The 7,743-nt window shown below is 47.4% G+C and overlaps 1 long non-coding RNA gene across 3 annotated transcripts; it reads right to left on the bottom strand.

Annotated features, from left to right (window-relative positions):
• Positions 1–6: 6 nt before the first annotated feature.
• LOC112551805 lies at positions 7–6,653 on the bottom strand. Of its 3 annotated transcripts, none has more exons than XR_003096116.1 (4): positions 6,544–6,653; positions 6,179–6,332; positions 5,598–5,668; positions 7–1,800 (listed from the first exon to the last, which is right to left on the bottom strand). It is a non-coding gene; the product is annotated as an uncharacterized LOC112551805 (long non-coding RNA). The 3 variants fall into 3 exon arrangements; XR_003096117.1 differs by lacking the exon at positions 6,544–6,653 and having other exon boundaries at positions 7–982; positions 1,717–1,800; positions 6,179–6,431; XR_003096115.1 differs by lacking the exon at positions 6,544–6,653 and having other exon boundaries at positions 6,179–6,431.
• Positions 6,654–7,743: the final 1,090 nt, after the last annotated feature.

Here is a 7,743-nt window from a genome sequence, read left to right as displayed (position 1 = left end):
CCTGCTTTCCTGATCTCCAACTATTCCTCTTTTATGGGCTGCCTCTTTCTCACCTTGTATTTGATCTCTCTCGTTTCCCCTGACTTTTTCTCTCCCCTGCTCTCTTCCCCCTCCCTTCCCTGCTTGTTTATCTCGACCTGTTTGCATTTTCACTGCCATCCCTCCACACTTTTAGCTTCTCTCGTTCCTTGGAGTCTCAGCCCTGTGCCCGAAGCAGAGCAACTGCTCCCAAAAGATTGCTACGAACTTTCCCCTAACTACTCAGTTGGTCTAATAAAAGATATCGCATCTACCCAGAGCTAGGGATAGAGTTTCAGGGTGCATACCAACTGCCAGGTAAGGCGAGCCAAGGGGTGAAACTGAGACCACTTATGGCATCAATTCATTGATGGATGGTTTTGTTTTCCCCTGAAGCACTGGCCCTTGGCTATTTTCAGGAAAAGAGGATACCAGATTAGATATCTCCTTACGATTGGGTGGCTGGAAGCTAGGCAAAAAATGGACCCACGGTGCCTTCTAGCAGGTCAGATGGTGGGATTCAAGATTGTAGATTAAGCTGCTGTTATGGCATGAAGAGAGCGTTATGGTTTCTGTAGCCTAATGCAGGCTGGGATGTTTTCATACAGGAAATTACAACTATAAAACATGACATGAATTCTTTATATAGTCCCTAAAGGGTTTCCTAAAAAACCCTGCCCTGAGCCATTTGAAGAAGACTAAGGCAACAACCCCAATGCTATTTGTTCTCCATTCCCCCGCACCCCATTTTCTCTTGTTTTAAATGAAGAGTCCATCTCTCTCAATAATATGCCCTAGACCCAGTCGCACCTTTCTGGAAAACATTGCCCTGCAGGGCCCCAATTTGAATTTGAATCTGAGTCCATTTACACAAGATAACAATGACAACTTCTCATTTCAGTCTCCTTTTAAGAAGCAGTTCTGCGACCCAGCAGAGGGAAACTGAACTCCATTTGTACTGACACTACAGGAAAAGCAAACACAAAAACCTGTGTTATTTATGTGCCGAGAAAACAAAGGAAATCTTTCAGCATCCACTTGGACAAGCTGTATCCTGCACTTTCTAGCATTTAGCATGACACTTGTGTCTCTGTTAAACATAGACATCACATGCCACAGAGCTCAAATTCCAGGCATTTTGTTACCAGCTGCAAGTATTTTAAATCTTTGGCTTAGTTGCAATAGCATTTTTGTCAGAACTATTTCAGCCCTTCAGTCTGATCACCTTTGCTCCCTGCTTTAAACCTCTTTGCTTTGCTAGAGCGTTCTTTTTTAATAACCAGGTAACTTTCTAAACCCATGTAATTTCCACACATATAGGAGTCTAGTACTTCAACAGAAAAGGTGCATGGTTTCCATTTCACCTCTTTAAAACAGACGCATGGGAGATGTGATGAGCCCCAGCGCCCAATGCAGTTATAAGAGTTCTATTCTTTGCTTGCTGTTACAGCAAACCATCCTTAATATAGTCACAACCACCAGCTCCCTGTACCCTGCGAGACGCCCTACACTGTTATACAGGGAAGTGCACAACAGGACAAAACATAGCCACAAAAACAGAACATGCAGCACTGGGATAGGGCAATGGGTGTACAGAGGGGATAGACAACATGAAGAGATACATTTTCAATTGTAAAAGATGAGGGGACATCCAGGTAGGAACTTTTTACACACAAAACCCACTGTTTTTAACTGTACCAGTAAAGTCAAAGCAGTGCAGACTCCTCCAGTGGACTCAGTGGCTCTTTGAGCAGAAGTTATTCCAGGTAATTTAGGTTATGTCTACAAAGGAAAGTCAACAGCAATAATTCTCAGCCCTTTTTAGACTCAAGGCACACCCTGTCAGATTAACCCTCACCCCCCCCCCCCCCCCCCCCCTCCAAAAATGCCTTAGGTTTTGCTTGGGGTTTGTTTGGGTTTTTTTGCTTCGCTTTGTTGTATTTGTGACTACAGAAAATAATAAAGCAATTCTTCTGTTGCAAATTGCTCAGAAGACTTCAACAGGGTCCTAATGTTTTGAACACAATAGTTTTCCATTTGACATTTCTGGGTTTACCTTGTGAACCGCATCTGCACACCTGCCAGGGCTAACATTGCATGGCATCCTACGGCACCATTGAAAGGATCTCAAGGCAACCCGGGGCTCGCATTTTTGCTGGTGCCAATTTGTTTTGGGCAGGGAAAGGTGGGGGCAAGGGAGGGAAGGTGGTGAGGCTGGAATTAACCAGGAATAAGTGCATGAGCTGTATCCACCTTTGAGGTTGTAACAATTTAACTCTTCTGACACAACACAAACAAAAGGACTACAATGAAAGTTTCTCTATCAGATCAAGCTATGGAAAACAAAAGGACTTTGGTTTACCATACAGCCAAGCCGGCACAACAGCACCCTCCTTTCACAACAACTTTGTGAGAGCCAGGCCTCTGCCTCCAGGTCTTTTTTCACCTGCCCGTGCACATTCCTCAGGAACAAACACCCTTCCGGCAGCTGGCCTGCTGGGAAAACATCCTGCTAGGAAGGAAAGGCTGCATACAAGAAACCAATAAGGAGGAGGGTTTAATAGCAGCCTTCAACTGACTCCATGAAGGGTGGTGACAAAGAGAATGGAGCTCAGTGGGGGCAGATGACAGAAAAAGGAGCAATGGGCTCGAGTTGTAGGAGGGAAGTTGAGGTTGGATATCTGGAAAAACTCTCTCACTAGGAGGGTAGTAAATTGCCACCCAAAGAGGTTGTGGACTTTCCGTCCTTGGAGGTGTTTAAGACCTGGCTAGATGAAGCCTTGCCTGGGATGAACGGGTTGGGGACCTGGTTGGGCTTTGAGCACGTGGTTGGACTAGATGTGACCTCCTGAGGCCCCTTCCCACCCCCATTTTCTAGGAGTCTAGCACCTTAAAAGCTACAGCCAGTGAGGAAAAGTGCAGAGACATTTTGGAGCACCTCAGAAAATGGATCCTTATAAACAGTCACAGAGCAGTACTGGCCTTGCCTTCTGTTTACATTTTCTATTGAGCGGCAGGGAAAATGGAGCTGCCCTGATTCTAAATGCTCTTACACACCGTGACTTGGCAAGACAAACAGCATTTTGAGCAGGAAATGAGGCCGCATACGGGGGTGTGGGTGGTAGAATTGGCCCGTGGCTCTGGAGTCGAATCAATAGTTCTTTGTGAAGAACTCCAGGCTCCCCAGCCCCCATCCATCCTCCTCTCTTTCCAGCCCAGTCAGCCAATCCTTGCCAGCTGCAGCCTGCCTCTTCATATTCGTGCATTGGATTTTTAAATTCCCCTGGCCCTAATGCATATACATTTTAAAAGTTTAGCAGATGAAAGAGGTTGGGGTGGGGGAGGGAGGAATAAAAGAAGCTGCTTCATCAAGCATTTTCCTTTACAGACTTGCAAAGCCATTTTTCACTGCATTGCAGCAGTAACTGAAGCAGGGAAGGTATCATTGGATGCCCTTGTTCTTTCTGTTATGCAGCTGCAGTCGCTCAGGTCTGAACTGGAGGGATTATGGGGATCAGTGTTTTTTGCTCTGGGCATGCTGGTAGGCTCAGGCTGCCCTGTTTCTCACAGTCTTAACTGTCTTTGTCTCAGCTCCCTTTCCAGCTAATGCTTAGCAGCACTTCTGGTTCCCTAAGCACAGTGCAAGGGCTTTTTTTTAACCACTGTTGTGCTGGTTCACAGAGAGAAGGGATCTCCTGATGAAAACAGCAGTAACAATTAATAGGAAGGTTGTGGTGATTTCCCTACATCTCTGGGGTCGTCCCCTGTGTAAAAGCTGCCCTCTAAGCATCCTCTAAAGAGCAACACGCTTTGGGAAGCACCCTGGGTGGGGTGGGGTAGTTTCCTGGAGGAGGAAAGCCCCCGACAAGGCCTTCTGAAATCACAACAGGTCCCTTGAGCTGTGTCATCCTCATCCAGGAGTCCAGAGAGGTTGGTACCACCTCTCTCACTTTCAGTGGGCCACCCCGAGAAAGCATTACATGGGACAATAATTAACCCCTCCCTTCAGCAGCACAAGCTCCCTGAGATGCTTTGCTTGTCTCATGCTAAGAGGGGTAGAGTTATGCGAGACCTTCCCTAAAACGTGGAAGCAATGAAACACCACTGGATCCCTTGTCCTCTGTGTCTCCTTGTTGGGTAGTGGACACTACAGGGCAGGAGAAGAGGTGGGGCAGAGATGGACACACTGTACTGGGGATCTCTGGCCACCCACGTAGTCGGGATAACAAAGCTACACTAGATAATATAGCTGTGTCCCGCCCCTCTGCACAGAACTGCTCAGAGACTACAAATCCATCCTGAAGCCTGAGCTGAGACGAGCGGCATAAAAGCTGCAGGATCTAGAAACTACAGTAACTAGCACCATGGGAAGGATTGTCAGAAGGACCCAGTCATCATGAATCGAGGCTGCATTTCTCAAAGACACTGGGAGCAGGGCCACATTAACGCATAGGCATGGCTAGGGGAAGAAGGGGCCCAGTTGTGCTTATTTTACACATTATAATTATTTTGTGATAAAAAGGAATATAAAAATGTCATCTTCACCTGGGGGCCCACAAATTGGTTTGCCTAGGGGCCCATTAAAGGGTTACTCCAGCCCCTTTTTGGAAAACAGTCCATCTACCAGTGCCATGGCAGGAACAGAGAGGTTTTCCAAAAATCTAGGCCCTTGTTACAGTGCTGAAGTAGGAACCAGGTGTCTTGGAGAAAAAAACAAAGCTAACTTTGGGTGCTGAGAGCTTGAAAATGGCCCTAGAAACTCTTCTGCTGATCAGGTCCTCTACAAACAAGACTGGACCCATACAAACTAGGACAGGACGGAGAAAACATACTGGTGTATGAAATGCATTTCCAGCCCTGGCACTGTCCAGAAGCACAGCCTGACAACACTGACATCACACGGCCCCCTCGCCTTCTCTCAATGTCGTGCACAAACTAAATTTAGGGTGAAGCAGCAGCAGAGGGGGAAGGGAGCTGTGGATGATTCATGGGAGGAGGGGGTGGCATCTCTACAGCACAGCCCGGCTCCCTTCCCCCTCCTTGTGCTGCAATGCAGAGAAGAGTCGGGATGAGCTCATGCAGCTCTTCCTGTTCAAACCCACCCTTTCAAAAAGGGCTGATCTGATTCTCAGCGGAGTCTGTCTCATTAGAACTCATCCATCTTTGCTGACGCATCTAGCACTTCAAACAAAGCCCTCTGGAAATCATTAATCCTTGATCTGCTAATTCAAGCAAGCCTATTTTTGTTGCTCCGGGTCTACGTCAAGCTCTTTTCTACGTGGTCTCATCCCTCATGATGTTTATTGCTCCTCTCACCTGCCTGCAGGTGGACCCAAATATAGAATGAGGGGCTGGGATGCAAAACAACCCTGAAGGCTCAGGGAAATCACACCCCTCAAGCCAAGCTCTGCTGTTTGATTCTGTGGACATTTCCCAACCTCTGGGTTGAATACACCCACCCATGTTTGACCTTTATGCTGCATTACTAGGTCAGCAACCAGGGTGGCGTGGCATTTCCCCTGAGACAGCGTGTTTCTGTGTACAACTCAAAGGCCAAGTGGGGTGTGTACAGCACTTACCAGCAGCTCAAAAATCAGTCACTCCCTTTTGCTCTGTTCCCACCTGGAAGTGATGTTGTAGCCACGATGGTCTAGGAACAATGCAACAGGCAAGGATTTTGGTGGGTGGTATCTTTCATTGGACTGACTGCATTTTAGCACTGACCCTCCATTACCCACAGCAAACTGGGGGGGTTAATGAAACCAGCTTGCTCAGACTGGTGCTGACACACCTCTGGAAAGACCGGCCTTTTCTTTTGATGCAACACAGCCAGCCACTCATGATTTTAATTTTCTTTTTACCCACAAACCTCTTCTTTTACCTGCAGTGCAAGGGACTTTTTTTTCAACGCTGCCTTCACTAATTCACACCTAAGCGTGCCTGTATTAACAAGATAGAACAACAATTCTTCACGCACAGCTCCCCGCCCAGAGGAGAACGTGACAGACAGGACATGCCACAGATGTGAATCACGTCATTTCAAATGTATTTTGGGAAGGCCCTCAGATATTATGGTACAAGAAACCCAGAAGAGTTCCCTCAGCGTTGGTCTGAAACCAGCTCGCAGACTGTAACAAAACAGTCCTTGATTGACACCTACCTTCTTAGTCAGTGTTGCACATGTCCGCTTGAAGATTTTGGGTACGTCAATGATACCTGGCTTGACACACCTTAAAAGAAATGTGCTCTTCCAAAAAAAAAAAAAAAGATGTCAAAGTGTCCTAGGCTGGCTACTCATTTTAGAAAACGTAGGCCTAGAAAGACACAGAGAAGGTGGTTAACAGCTCATAAAACCAGAGTTGGTAATGCAGGATAGACTCAATGCATCTGTTTAAGCCCAGAAGGGACCATTAAATCACAGGCTGACCTCTGATATGACAAAAGCCAGTGGATTTCATTGTTACCCCAAGAACTCAGCCTGGGGTTTTTTTTTTAAAGGCATGCCACTTTTATCTGGAAAAATACCACGAGGTGGAGGATCTGCTGCTTCCCTAGCAGTGTGCTGCTATGGCTAATCATCATCACCCTCCATAACATCAAAACAGTTGTGTCTCAGTTCCAGTCTGAATTGGTCTGCTTAGATTAAACCCGCAGCTGTGATACTTTGCTTGCCCTTCAGCACTGAAAGACCATCCCAGACATGGATCAGACCCCCACAACACTATCTGAGTTGTTTTTGGGGTGGTGAAACTAAGGCCTGGGGGAGACAGTGCTGAGACAAGCCAGAGCCTGAGCTGGAAACAAAACCCAGACCTTGTGACTCTGTTTATTTGCTTCTCTAACAGGAACTGAGCTTCCCCCTGGGCTTGAAAACAACCCAGCTCTTGGCGTGGGTCCAGTCAATCTCCTCCTGGGCCCCATCTCCAAAAGAAGGATACCACTGACAAACATTGTGAGGTTTAATTGCAGGCTGCAAAAAATGTTGAAGGTTAAAATGCTCTAAACAGAGGCCCCTTGCAGTCCCATCTCCACTCAATGACTCAGCCTTTGCTGACAGGCGCTCAGGCTCCTCAGCATGCCAAAAATCCAGTGATCTTTCACCCCTTCCGCCCAGTGGCAGCTATAGCAACGGGCGGAAGAGATTCAGGCCCCAAGAACAAAATAATACAGGCGCCATAAAAACACGGGAGGGGCCCCTTCCCTCTGCCTCCCGGCTTGTTTAGTTTTGACTTTCAGCTTGGCTCACAGCTGCCAGGGCTCACTTGATAGATCCCAAAGCCTTTTGTTCCCTGTGCAGTGGAAGGTTTTGCTCTCTGCTCTCTGCCCCAGCAAAGCTGGCATCACAGAAACCCTGACCCACTCCTTCCTAGCCTGGTCTGCAAGCCTGGTGGACACCAGTGCCTCTTCCCCACTGATGGTTACTGCAAGAAGTGACAGAATAAGCTAGAATCTCAGTGTGGGGAGGAAATCTTTGCCTCACACACACAGCGTTGCAACAGAAACATCTACCAATGCCTCAGAAGAAAGGTCTCCTATTTAACTGTGTGGGTCCAGAGAGGTCAAGATGTGTGTGCTGGTCACAGAGCTCAGTAAAAACACCAGCCACACACACACGCTCACCTCGTTTCCCCACTTCCTGCCAGAACAGCTCACAACCTCCATCTGGTCTTTCACAATGACTGGTGTTTTGGGGAGCTTTTCATCCCTTCCGGCCAGGCCTTCCTG

The sequence above is a fragment of the Alligator sinensis genome, unplaced genomic scaffold (assembly GCF_000455745.1).
Source record: "Alligator sinensis unplaced genomic scaffold, ASM45574v1 scaffold1302_1, whole genome shotgun sequence".
Taxonomy (NCBI): Eukaryota; Metazoa; Chordata; order Crocodylia; family Alligatoridae; genus Alligator; species Alligator sinensis.
This window is presented reverse-complemented; position numbering and strand designations above follow the sequence as displayed.